Source organism: Ischnura elegans, chromosome 1 (genome assembly GCF_921293095.1).
Source record: "Ischnura elegans chromosome 1, ioIscEleg1.1, whole genome shotgun sequence".
NCBI lineage: Eukaryota > Metazoa > Arthropoda > Insecta > Odonata > Coenagrionidae > Ischnura > Ischnura elegans.
This window is the reverse complement of record NC_060246.1, coordinates 106,525,783-106,539,969: the sequence shown is the minus strand read 5'-3', so window position 1 is coordinate 106,539,969 and position 14,187 is coordinate 106,525,783. Positions and strand designations below refer to the sequence as shown.

Sequence of the window (14,187 nt, the reverse complement as noted above, 5' to 3'; positions counted from 1 at the left end):
ATGGCACTCAACACGAAGTGTTTGCTCCATCAATTGATCAGTTTGCTTCGTTCCCATTGCGTGGCAAGTTTTTTTGCCCTCCTTTTTAGGATATTTACGTAAATTAGGCCACAATAAGATAGCATCAAATAGTTATTTCAAAATGATCGATTACTAAAATCGAAAACGATTTATTAAAAGTTTTGGTCAGTAATCGAGTAAAAGGAGCCGGATTACTTGTAACGATTAATTTTGCTTTAATTTGTAATTTTAAAGATTACTTTTACGTAATGCAATTTTTCCTTGTAATTTGCACCTTACCATGAAAGAGGAATCGTTACTTTCGTTGCAATCGTTACTTGCTCGTAATTTGCGATTACTTTACTGATTTCACTGATTTACGTAGGCCTACAGATAACTTCGAATCCTAGAGTACCATTATTAGCTTGTTTAGGTTCAGCCACCGTTATGTTTTAGCGTACTTATGATAGGTACTAAATATTACACCCTCGTTTTGTTGCAGCAGTTATAATTGCATGTATCGCAAGTGAAATTGCAACTTTAGCAATTTCTATGACTCAATTATGCCGCATTTTACTGCACTATTCCACAGTTTCACGGTTATCTCTAGGGTGGACCCCCTTACTGAATTCACTGCAATTTTAACTGTTATTTCACTGATTACTTTTAAAAATTCAGTATTTTTTAAACGTAATTGATTATTTTTGTACGAAGTAGCTGTAATTGAGACCAGTTACTTATTTTTGGTAATCATAGCAACACTGTTAATTAGCTATTGCGAAAATCCATTTTCGGACATAAAAGGCTCTTTGACGCACTGCATTTAGGATAAATGAACAAGGAGGAAAATCTAAACAGAGTTGAGACTTAAGTATTCTAACAAACCGGTAAAGGGCAGAACTTCAGCAATTGTGAAGTATTTATCAAATATCTCACTAAAGAAAGAATGAAACACCTGCCTGCACCAAAAAACCTGCCATTGGTGATTAAAAATACCTGAGTAAAAATTATCGAAATCACTCAAATAACCATGAACAAATAATCCTTTTTCATTTTAACATCGATCATAGTCTGAAATCGTGAGTGAGCAACCAAGACATTGAAATAACGCTCACATTGATTGACTTCAAGGAGCATAAAAACTTTGAATTTCTATGAATCAAAGTCATTCCGTTCATAATGATTTGTCAGAATAATTTCGAGCATAACGCTTACGTGCATTATGCTAATTTATCTCCATGGGCTCGCATCGCGATAAATAGTGCCATATTACTTCCGTTGATTTTTCGAGATGTGGGCCACTTGACTCCAGAGGGCCGGGTAGGTTAGAGGGGAAAATATCAGATAGGAAAAGTGTGTGTGAAAATGAGGGGAAGTGTGGGAAAGCGTGGGGCGTGCCCATCCCCACTTCAGCGGGCGGGAGAGAGGGAAAGAGAGCCAGCGGTAAGGAACGGGGGGAGTGGGGGTTAGGGACCCTGGACCTGAGGCACTCAGTGTGAGTTTGGGCACGGTGGGCGACGGAGCTGATGGGGTGGCTGTAGAGGGAGTTGCCGGCCGCTTACTCGCATGACACTTGAGAAGAGGAATTTTATATATATATTCGTGTGTGTGTGAGTGAGTGATCTGGTGGTTGGCGAGAGATGCATCTCCCGGCGATGGCGCCGGCTCCTCCGGGGGAGGCGGACAAGGAGGCCTCGGAGGACAACGACTGTGTCGTAGTCACGGGCTCTCTCAGGCTGCCCTCGCTCAAGCTGAGGGTGGGATGGGCGGCGCACCACATCCTCTTCCCGCTCTGTCCCGACGAGGACGAAGGTGAGCGGGAGTAGGATGACCAATGTGTTATGTGTAAGACTCTAGTACCTACGTCATCATCATCACTGGTCAACAATCCTAGGATTGGTTTGACGCAGCTCTCCACTCAGTTCTCCTATCAGCTAATCTTTTCACACCTACGTATCTCTTCTCTTTCACATCTCTCTTCACTTGTTCCATATATTTTGTTCCAGGTCTTCCTTTTCCATTCTTGCCTTCCACTTGTCCTTCGACGATTGTCTTCATCAGGCCATCATGTCTCAAGATGTGACCTATAAGGTTGTTCCGTCTCCTTGTTAAGGTTTTCATGAGGCTTCTCTTCTCTCCTACTCTTCTTAGGACTTCCTCGTTACTAACTCGGTCGATCCATTTGATTTTCATCATTCTTCTGTGGCACCACATTTCGAAGGCCTCTATCCTTGCTTTCTCCGGTGCGGTCATTGTCCACGCGCCACCGGAAAACGGTGCAGGTCAAAAATTTTCCATGATTATTTACTACGAAGAGCTTTTCATCTTCAGAATCTCTCTCATTGTATGTTTTTTTTGTAGCAGCGATTCCATTGGTATCTTGGAGTGAAGAGACATGGCTAGATCTAGGTTTTTCGCTTGCGATGCGATTATCGAGGTCTACTGTTGGTATATGAAAGTAATATTGATACAGACATATTTTTAATGCCGGGCTAAGTTCGTAGGTTTCATCCGAGACGAAATGTTAGATAGAAGGGTCGAAGAGAAACTAGATAAGAAATTTTTTTATTTTGGCAATGAGTAACCGTTGTGAAAATTAAGCTTCATTCCAAAAACACTCGGTATAATCTCCACCCTTTCATTCATGGCACAATGTCTTCCTGAACACAGTCAGTGTGTTGCATATCCTACTAAACTCCCCAGTTGTGACTCGCATGGTTTTCAAGAAATTCATTGAGCCTTTTTCATGGATACTTAATTATGACGGAAATTACTGCTAGATTTAGTCATCTAACCTCTCATTATCTCGTCCTATTCTTCCACGTTCATCCCAGAGACATGAAAACTTGCTTTGAGGTACCAACTCTTTCAAAATAGAATTTAATTTCGTGGAAGAAGGCGAGCGGAATGAATTTTCTTTTCAATATAAGTGGGACATGGTCGGATTTGGAAGCCAATTAAGTATATATTTTTTTTAGATCTTTCGCAATCCACGTCTTTCACTCTGCCAGCCCTCTCCATGTGTTTTGAGCTCATGATTTTCCTCAGATACCTCTCTGTGGGGACAGAATGTCATGTCGAATATCGCCATTCTATAATAAACAAATATTAAAAAAGCTCTTTTAATAATTTTTAGATAAGACCTTCGCGTGGTAATTATTTCCCTTATTTTGTCAAAAATTAAATCTGGATATGACTCTTGATTGTCAGGAAATGAGCTACAGAATCAGATAGAGAAATGCTTGATCAGCATATAGATGGGCCGTTACTCGAAGCATTGCGAAAATTATAAAAGTTAAATAATTACCAATAAAACAGCATCTTCACAATAACACGAGAGAATTATATTATAATTAGAAAACTACTAATTTAAAAAATAATGGCGCTGAGTGAAAATGCCGTATTTGATATACCTATGAAATTATACAGGGGCTAGTTATAAATAATAATTATGAGTAATAGATGAGAGGCCATGTTACTAAATGTCTTCCTTGAAATTTGACTTACGAGAAATTAATAAAATAACGACGTGTAACGAATGTCGTCGATCGCTAACAATCTTGAGACTGGTTTTGCACTACTCAATTCTTTTTTCAGCTAAACCTTTTCACATTAACTATAAATTCTATTTTTCATCACTAAAACTTAAATATTTGATAGCATTCAACGCCAAATGGAATTGAATTGCTTTAAAATATATAATTTGATAAATGAGTCAGTAAAAATTGCGCTTAAAGTAGTATTTATTATAATAATGTCATCGTTTTTCATTTTATTTCTAATTTTGCTTCTTCAGTTCCAGATCATTTAACGTTCTCGGAGTGGTGTAGTTTGGCTCTTGCAAGGCATTTTTTTATACTTTTGCCAAATTTGAATTTTTCGTTACGTTATAAGAGCGCTCCTCAAAATACTCGCAGGTCGTCAACCCATGGATCTCCTTCCCGCAGCTTTCCACCCTATTCTTCCGCCAGCCTATCTCTTTCGTTTGCGTAACATTTCTCCTGTAAACGTCTTCTTGTTTTTACTCCTGTCTCTTTTCTTGAGCTCTCCTTAGAGGTTATTCCAATGCTCCTATTTCCTTTAACTTATTATACCTCCAATGAATGACTCATTCAGAACTTCGAGTCTTGAAATATGATAGAGGAGGTTGTCTATCCGCTGGCAATCTCTATCACTTAGCTCTTCCAGAATTGCTTCGGTGGCTAGTAATTAGTTCCATTAAACAGAAGGCAACATTAGACCCTTCTTTCTCATAGTATGTGAAGGTTTTCTGTCTTTCCCTTATGTGTCAGCTTCTCTCATATTAACGAGGGGCTTTATACTACAGCTTCATGTCTTGATAGAAATACGTTTATCAAGCGTTATTATTTTCGCCTACGTATTAAATTTCAAAATATTACCTCGATTTTAGGGTAAAATTGTTATGCATGAATTAATAGTATAATATGATAATGATATAATATTGACAAGAGTCTACACACCCGTAAATCAATAGGTAGCAGAGTAATGAAGTGGATGGTGGAGGCTGATACATTATGGAAATCAAACGTTTCACTGCACTTCAGCATCATCAGGACTGTCCCAACAATGCTGCAGTGCTAAGAAACATGTTGAATCCTTTGAAATAGTAAAGATTTGTGTGGAAAAGTGCGAAGTATTATTGCTTTATATTCTATTGTAGCGTAAGTTAAGAACAAGCAACACGTTGCGAAAAATGTTCTTTGGAGTAAGAGTAATGCGTCTCTTTACCTTCTGATTTCTTTCTAGGTGCTTGGATGATTTCTCTTTGTCTCCTTTTTCAACTATTATAAAATTCTGTGTGTACATATTTATTTTGAGAATTATAATGTATTATTAAGGAGTTTTTGGCTTCTTTTTGTTGTGATCCCAAGTTTTTATGTCAAATGATCTTTATAGCGCCTAAATTAAATTGCATTTAAAATTTTATCATTAACAATTCAAGATTAATATTCTAAAATATTGTTTCAATTATTCTATGGTATCAAATATGCTTATAGAACAATTATGGGAGATAAATATTTAGAACCCAAGAATTGGTACGGTATGCTGCTTTGCCATGTGTTTTTAACTGAAAGAGGATTTGAGCAATTTCGAATTTGAATCTTAATATTGTAATGGTTCGAATCTTAGATTCGCCAAAATGTCTATGAGATGAGGAAGAACAGCCATGTGCGAGTATTTAAACAAAAAATAACAGATCAAGCCATGAGGATACATATTTCGAGATTATGAGAGAGAGTCCAGTAAGTGGAATTACTAAATGAAATACTTCTTCATAAATTCATCTTTTACTTTTAAGTTTTCATTATGCGTTAAATTATTTTATGTCTGATACAATTATAATATTGCTGAATACCATCCCTTTTGTAACTGATGTATATTTCATTGCCAATTCTCGTAACGTATTCATTAGCGCTAGACATTTGGCTTCCGAGTTGAGGAGTTTTTCCTATGTTCCAATCAGCTTATGTAAAATAACATAGAATCACTGGGGCATGCCTCACTAAGAAAAATGGAGAAGATAATTGAGGAGAGAAATGGATTTAATTTAAACAGAATTTACTAATGCCTAAAATAATGATTAATATTGTTCTTTGGCAATTTCGGAAATTACTCGGGCAGAGTTTTCGGAAGTGAATTTTAAGTGAATATCTCTGTCTAATGTGTTATGAGTTCAGCAGGGCTTCAAATCAACCGCATCTGATAAACTTAATCTTATAACATTTAAGCATATTCCATGGAAATATTGTCTCGAGCATTTCAGTGTGTGTAATGTGAAATAACTTGCATCTTCCAATTTGCCAAGAAGTTTTGTTTTTATTAAGATATTGAAGTTATCTGGATTGGACGTACGGGTGTTATGCATTTCCAGATAAACGCAACCCTCGAGTATTTTAGAATGCGAGGACTCTGGCGAATTGCCCAAACTGTCCTAGATGCAAGAGCCCTTGAAGATTTTGCTTGAAGTGCTGGGTAATCCCTTCTCTTTCGTTCGGTGCATTTGATAGACTTTCAAAAGCAGAGGTATATAATTAGTTACGGAGCACAGTTTTATATTATGTACTTGAGGATTTTCCCGAATTTCATTCACTTTGTTGGTGGGAAATTTTTACCGGTTAGCTGAATTATGTGCTAGCTAGCAACCTCAGTTTAGGCCTAAAATGTCCATGTATTATTTAGGAAGTAAAAAATAATATCAAATGGAGATTTGATTTCTTTGAAGGTGTGTCTGACGTTTATACCGTCATAAATAATACATATAATATATATAAAAATATGAGTCAAAAGTCGTTTCTAAAGCAAAGTATAAGAGATATAATTTTGGCTTCATTGAAATAATGTCATAAGCTCCAAGCTAAGGCGCAATAATTGCAATTTTGTTACAGACTAAAAGATCCGAAGTTTATAATGTTCATATTTATTCAGTCTATTCTATATCATTTTCGGTATTTTCAAAATACGATAAAAATGAATTGATTCATTATGCATTGATTTATTTATTGGTAATATTTTACTATCTGGGTGGATTGGGATTATTTTTAAAATTGAACAAGTGGCCATTTGGTGTAATCGGAGTAGCGTAGTGAGACTTGCCAAATTAACCTTAATTTCTTTATTTTGCACGTGTTGATTGCACCATTAGAGAAAAATCCACAACTCGGAAGCCAAATGTATAGCGCTAGGTATGGGACTACTTCCGCAAGTTGCTTCAGCTGCCAAACACCCCTCGTAATTCGGTTTTCACTGTATATTGCCACCATAGGATGTTTGAATTCTTAAGAAATGAAGGTAAAAATGACTCCCTGTAAAATAACATAAAATTGTTAAAAAATAAAATTGTTACACACTACTAGATGAGAGAATGCGATTACGTTTTATTTTCGGATAAGATTTTATAGCTTCGAGCGACGCACGATCATGCTTTTAAGCTAACCAAAAAAACGACCTTTTTACAACCACATAGAGGTATTAAATCAGACGTAGCGCTAAAAAAAAGACAGGCAGCTAAAGCAGATATGTTTCAAGAGATTAGTGCATTTTATTTTTACAGTTATATCAATATCACTCATTTTTACAAATAATGATGAATTTTAGACGACGGTTATCTCATTCACAGATTGAGGAACAGCTTAACTCTTTCATTTGCATATAGCTATCATGCAATCTTGCCAGTGCCAGGTGTATAACCCCTCTCAATGCCGCATTACCATTTCAGTCGAAGCTTTATTCAATTTTGATCGAGAATTTTTACGATATTCTTTTAACAAATATATTAAATTATTGCCGTTGTATTTGTATAGTATTTTTGCTTTTAGTTCTATCAGGTATCATTGTTTGTAAAAATATGTTACCTTCGTATCGTAGTGAAAAATATTTTTTTCTGGAACTGGATAGTTTAGTCAAGCACTATCATCCAAAATATTAGATTCTGGATGTTTCATCTATTCATGCCATTTAACAGTCATATATCTGCTCGTAGGCAACGTGATTTATTTCACTTCCTCTCTTGATGTTTTTCAAAATTTATAATCTCTGGTCAAGACGGCATTTAATAGGGGCACAAAAGGGAAGGCTGACGTATTTAGACAATTCTGTAGAATTGGATAAATCCCTTTTTAACCCTTTCTAGCCCGCAGCTGCTTCTCGGAGAAAACAAGTTTCAAAACTTCCCCTATGAAAAAATTGTGTAAAACTGTTTCAGATTTTTATACATTGCCATTGCCATGGCAATGTATAAGAATGTATAAAAATTTGAAACAGGTTTATGCAATTTTTTCATGGGGGTTCTCATTATAAAAATTGTGACCATTTTCTACTCAATCACAATAATTGTGGCAGCTACATATTTCACCATTAAACTTTACAGTACCAAATAACACGTAGTTTAAATCTTTCCTGAATAGAGCTGATAATGTATACATTTTTCATGTTACTTAGAAGCAACATCGGGTTATAATGGGTTAATATTTACAAAAGAGATTTACTAAAATACTTCTAACATATGGATCGAAAGACTTTGAATGTACCAAGAGAATATAAAACATAATAGGAAGAATATATTGTACATAATATATATAAGGTAGAGGTAGCAAAAATGAAGATCTGTAGAGATTTAGTCCCCATGGACCACTTTCCGCTGCCTCATTCCTTCATACCCAGATTTGTTGATTTAACTGGAGCGGATTAAAGGAAATTAGAAAAGGATATATATTAGCAGCAGACGAAAGAATGAAAAATTATTCAAGATAAAAAGATCGATTACAGGGAAAAAGTAGAGCGTAAACAAGATGAAAATTCAATTTGCGTAATCTTGTTATAAGTAATTAAGGGAAAATAGACATCGAAACACTAGGCCTCTCTACCAAACCAGAAGATAAGCCAAGGATATTTAGGATATCATGAGTCCTGCAGGATCCATCGAGGACAAAAAAATAATATTATTATTTCTACGTGCAATGATTTTCTAAACGGTGAGCTTGCTGCTCGCAATAGTTTTAATTTCAGAGCTTCTGGAATTGCGACTGATGCCATTTTAAACCTGCCCTCCCTCTGATGGTCAAAGGATAAATTTGGAGTTACTTACCCAAATCAAAATTCGCCGTGAACTGTTACTTAGTTGTAATTGTTGAGGTAAACACACGTGGATTTCATCTCTACTTCTCATGTTGACGGAACGTCAGTTATCGAGCAACAAATCCCGAAGATATTGTGACAATTCACCATTTTAAAAAAAGTGGTTGCAAGGCAGCAAGTGCCGAAAAATAGTAAATATATAACATTTAATGTGGGCATCGCAAGCTTATACTGGACATTAAGTGTCGGAAAATGATTATTATTTGGTTATGCGTAAAATATTTTTGGTCGCTCGAAAAATGTCTGCTCACCTTATACGTAAAATGTCTAACCTTGCAGTTTCTAGTTAGCATGATCTCCCCATGTGGTTGAAAAAATATCATTTGTTGGATAACTTGTAAAGTCTTATCGTGCGCAATCCAAATTTATGCATCTAATGGGAAAATTATAACTACATGTTTTTTTTCTTTTTTCCATCAAGTAATGTTTACTCGATTTGGTTTATTTATATGGAGTATCGATGGGCTGAAATTTATCAAAATATGAGTCGCGTCTTATTTAAATATTTTTTACTTAGAATGAATTATACGCTAAGGGTTATGAAAACGCTCATTGCTAATTTGAATATTTATTACTCTTACGGACAAATTATAAAAAATGAGATTAATTTAAATAATTATTTTAAACCAAAGACCGCTGAATACGCACTCAAACATTTGGTGGTTATGTATTGAACATCTTGCACGAGGTTGACGCCATGGAAGTGCTCACAGCATCCCAATAGGCTAAATGTGATTCTGTTATCTCAATTATCACGGGGAAAAAAGATAACCCACCGACTTTTGCTCTTCCATCTCGGAAAAGATTGGAAGTACGATAGGCTTTTCGATCTAGTCCAACTACCTTTCGCTCATTTTTGTTTCTGATTCGCTTTTGGTAATTCGGTAAATCCTTAAATTTCTTCGAGAAAAAGAGAAGTAGATTGGGTGAATATCATGGGAGTTGATAAACAGAGTTCCAACTTCCCTTCATCCGCCGCGGCATGAAGCGAGGAAAAACGATACGGCTTCTCGATTGAAGCCATAATCCACCGTTTCGCTCCTCTTCGTCTGATTCACCGTGGGGGTGAATCCGCGCGCGCTCACAACATGTTGACGAGTAATCGGAGATCGGCGATCACAGGAGAGAGAGAATCTCTCGGACAGTATCAATATATATATGTGTGTGTGTAAGGGGGGGGTGGAAAGAGGAGGGCGTTAGGTGGACGTGTAAGTAAAGAGTGAGAGCGTTTTGTGAGGAGGCTGTGTTAGTTGGCCGCGCGGACCTAGAAAGAGAGTTTGGAGCCTGAGGGATAATTTTGGCTCACCCCACCGACTCCCCCCTCGCCTCTTCCTACGCGGCAGGAGTATGCCATCTATCCCTGTCCCCCTCCCACTCTCTCCCCCCTCCTTCCCTCCCACGCAAACCCCTCCCCGCCACCCCTGCACCTTTCCTTCTTACCCAAGTTCACTCATCGACGGCCCCCGCAACTCCACTCACACGCAAGTTGCCTTCATCCTCCGAGTCCCCAAGGGATGAAGGGCGCCATGTCCCGCGCCTGTTTGACATTCAAGGCAAAATAATCTGCATCTACATACTATCCTGTAAGACATCTAATTAGGCGTGTGGTGGGGGGTTGTGAGGTCACCAGCCGTTTACACAAAAAAGGAAATGCTGTAACGAAATTACACATAGAATGTAGTTGTCCTTTATTGTTCGGGGGCATATCGAATTCCCATACCTATCCCTCCGGCAAAATATCTCTCTTAATTTATCGTTTCTGTCGCACCGGGAAATATAGTGGGGTTCAAGTATGGTGTTCTACGATTCGCTCTTAAAGACATCTATTTTCAGTTGCTCAAGCATATTAAGCCTGTTGAATAATAATGATTTGAATAAGAGGCGGGTAAGTCAAAAATAAAGTTGTTAAACACTGCTAGATGAGAGAATGCGATTACGTTTTCTTTTCGGATAAGATTTTATAACTTCGGGCAACGCACGATCATGCTTTTAAGCTATCCAAAAAACGACCTTTTTACAACCACATAGAGGTATTAAATCAGACGTAGCGCTAAAAAAAAGACAGGCAGCTAAAGCAGATATGTTTCAAGAGATTAGTGTATTTTAGTTTTACAGTTATATCCAGATGATTCATATGTCCGCCACAAACATGCAACAAATTTTAAAGAAAGATAATAATAAAGTCTGTTATCTTCGGCATTAGTTGCTCGATAACTTAGTGTCGAAAAATATGAGAAACAAATGAACCTCACTGGTATTCGTGTCAACAAATAAAGCTAGTTATCAGTTCACTGCCAATATTAATATGGCTTGCAACATACATACTCAAATTGTCTTCACCCGTCGAGTCACATCGCGCCAATGGATGAAGGAAGGGTGCCATGGCCCGTGAGTGTCGCACACCTCTCCCTCGCGTGTTATTTTTACCGTGCGTCACGCGGGTGCATCGCAGATGTTTCAAACCACGCGTTTCCACCACACTCAAACATCTACTTTACTCACTCCCCCATCCCTCTGTATCTTTGTGAATTTCCCTCTCTAAGCACTTACATTCGCTCGATAAACATGAGAGGTATTCCCTCCTTCCTTGAGGCGAAGAAAGTTATGCTCATGACTCAGAATGATGGTGATAATTTTATTGTTCGTAATGCGTTCCGACCGAAAAGCGGTAGTACAGATGTTTAATATTTTCTTTATACCTATCTTCACTCCTGCTTGTTATCTGATCGGTGGACCTTTGATAGGAGGTACAGCTAGAGATAGGATTAGAAGTTGGCCTTATGAGATCTGTATCGCGCAATGTACTCCACCAAAATGACGATTTTCGTCTTTTTGGTTTATTTTAAGAAAAAGGAGCAATATAAACATTTCCTTACATGAAAAGTTTAGAAAATGTTTTTGCTTATAGCATACGTAACTGCGATGTTCATTATCTTTTCTACACCTCGGAAATTGAAATCTACCTTTCGACCGTTTAAAAAAACCAAATAATAGGTAAAATGTAATTTTAAAAAGCTGTTTGTAATGCGAAGATGTCGTTCTCTCCATAAAAAATAAATTGAAATGCACTAATAAAATATTTTTCCCGTAAAGAGATGTATAAGACGACATTTCGCCGTTCTCATAGTTTTTCGCGTGTTCTTCTTCACTCTTACGACCGGAGAAGCTAAACGTTTACGTTTAAACAATGATTTATGATTCATTATTGTAGTCGAATAAACAAATAATAGAGCGATATATGACACGACCTTATGGAGCTTCGGCAGGATTTTATGCAAATGCAAAGTTCAGCGTTTTACCTATTTTGCGCCGATAGTTATACAATTGTTTTATGTCCACTTTGAAATGAGTTTTTGTCACAATTGGATTCACTTGTTTCACAAGTTGCTTTTACGGAACAGATTTAATATCTGAGGATGGTCAGCCAAAAGCGGTTATTCTGTAAAATAATGTAGTAGATCAAGAAGTCAAGTTCGCTTCCCTTCAATTATATTTCAAGAAATCAAACGAATATCCTCCATAATGACCTGAAACTCACCTGATATCGTATTAGTATATTTTTGGAATATCTTATGCAGCCAACAAGTGCAACTTCTCTACCTGGCACTTCAGTCAGCTTGATCAACTCGTTTAATCATTTTCCTTGAACTTGGAGATAAAAGTTTTACAAAAAATATTTGAGGGCCTTCATCTGAAGTATAAAAACCAGAAGAAGATACAATATCCATTGAAGACATTGAGCTGGTATGCGGATGGGAACTGAAAAAGGTTCACAACTGAACTTTCTAGTGCCACTTTCAACTGCAATCTCTATATACATATTTCAAATTGAGTCCTAAGTCTGCTAAATAGTTGCTTAAATTTACTATACTGCTTCGGATATGTGTTACCGACCTTAGCAGCTGATCAGTCGTCCACTATCGTGGAATGAAGAGGGTGGGGGTGAGATTCTGTACTTCTGATATCGTTGCCCCACGCTGACGTGACTAACGCCATCTCTCTACCCTTCGACAATGAGGCTCGTATCCCCTCTTCCCCTCCCTGCTTGCCTAGTACTTGCTACTTATCATACCATACTGCCATAATACTTAATATTTATCAAACTTATCTTCGGCACCTACGTCCATATCTCACTTGATTCATGTTATTAAGTTTTTCCTTTGCTTCCTATCAAGAGCCTGAGGTACGCATTTACCATGGATATCTCGAATTCGTCTTTATGTCGTTCTATTCTGGATGTCTATTTCGTATTTTTTCTCGCATATCTCTAAATATACAGTGATATGCACTTGATTAATCGGATCAAGATAGGGATGGAGTAATACAGGGCTTACTGCAAAATTATGCAATTGATTCATCGGGATACTTGTCATGTTGAGATATGCAAACCTGCACCGGTTCAATCACTTTTAAGTTTCATCCGAATGATTGCTATGGTTTGCATAATTAATATTATCTATTTTTTATTATATATATCTGAATATATAATTTTTGGTGATAACGTTTACTTTTTTCTGAGAAACGTGTGAATATAACTTTAGTTTAAATTTGCTTGAAAATTTGAAAAACTTGCTCTGTTTGATCTTTGAATCACATTTTGACACGTCCCCGTAAACATTTTGTTGCTGCGGTCATGTTAATAATTTTTTCTATGGATTTACCTCGGCATTCAATTCCATTTGTACTGTTTTAAGTTAATTTTGCTGGCTAATGAAATATTCTCTAGTGTACAGAGAAGTCAATTGTTGCTCCCAATCCATCGTTTCAGGCGATTCTCGTGTTTTCGTTGCATGGATAATTAATTTTCTTTAACGGGTATCTTATGTTGCTAAAGAAAAAATATGGTGGAAGCAAATGTGTGGTGCTCCGTTTTGAAATGAATATCTGTACCCATGTCGTACCTCTCAAAGAGTAGGTTGAAAAAGTTATGACCCCGACGTGATTTGAACACGCAACCTTCTGATCTGGAGTCAGACGCGCTACCGTTGCGCCACGGAGTCGTGTTCTCTGACGTGAGAATTCTCAAATCATGACTACGAGGTTTTGCTTCGCGAGGAAGGAATTTATTGACCGGTGACACTCTCGCGAAGGCGAAAAGTGCGCCAAAGGGGAAAACGAGTTCCCCTCTGATGTTCCCGCGTTTCTCGGCATCCCGATGGGTTTGGGAGTGGAAAGAATTTATTGCTATACTTCACTCATCGCTCTAAGCTGTCTCTTCCCCTTCGATTAAACATAATAACAATTTTTTAGGGGTATTAATACCTAGTGGTTTAATTTTCTATTGCCCTTCACTTATTTATCAAGGGAAAGCGAATTCCCTCTTAAGTGCCCTCATTTCTCGTAGCCCTAGAGGGCTTGGAAGTGGAAAGAAGCAGTGGTGCAGCGAGGGGGGGATTTGAGGGATAAACCCCCCCCAGAGCTCAGAGAAATTTTTAAAAGTTTAATCATTTTCACTTAATTGGATTAATATTACTTATAGAATAGTGGAAATATCAATAAAATGTCCATCAGAAGGCCGTAAAACTCATCATT

General features: G+C 37.3%; 1 protein-coding gene and 1 non-coding gene across 2 annotated transcripts in view; one reads left to right on the top strand and one right to left on the bottom strand.

Annotated features, from left to right (window-relative positions):
• The window catches only part of LOC124157835 (titin homolog), a 401,563-nt gene that overhangs the window by 92,101 nt on the left and 295,275 nt on the right, over positions 1–14,187 (top strand). The gene's annotated exons all lie outside the window — the stretch shown is intronic.
• Positions 13,584–13,655, bottom strand: Trnaw-cca. Its single transcript has one exon. It is a non-coding gene; the product is annotated as a tRNA-Trp (tRNA).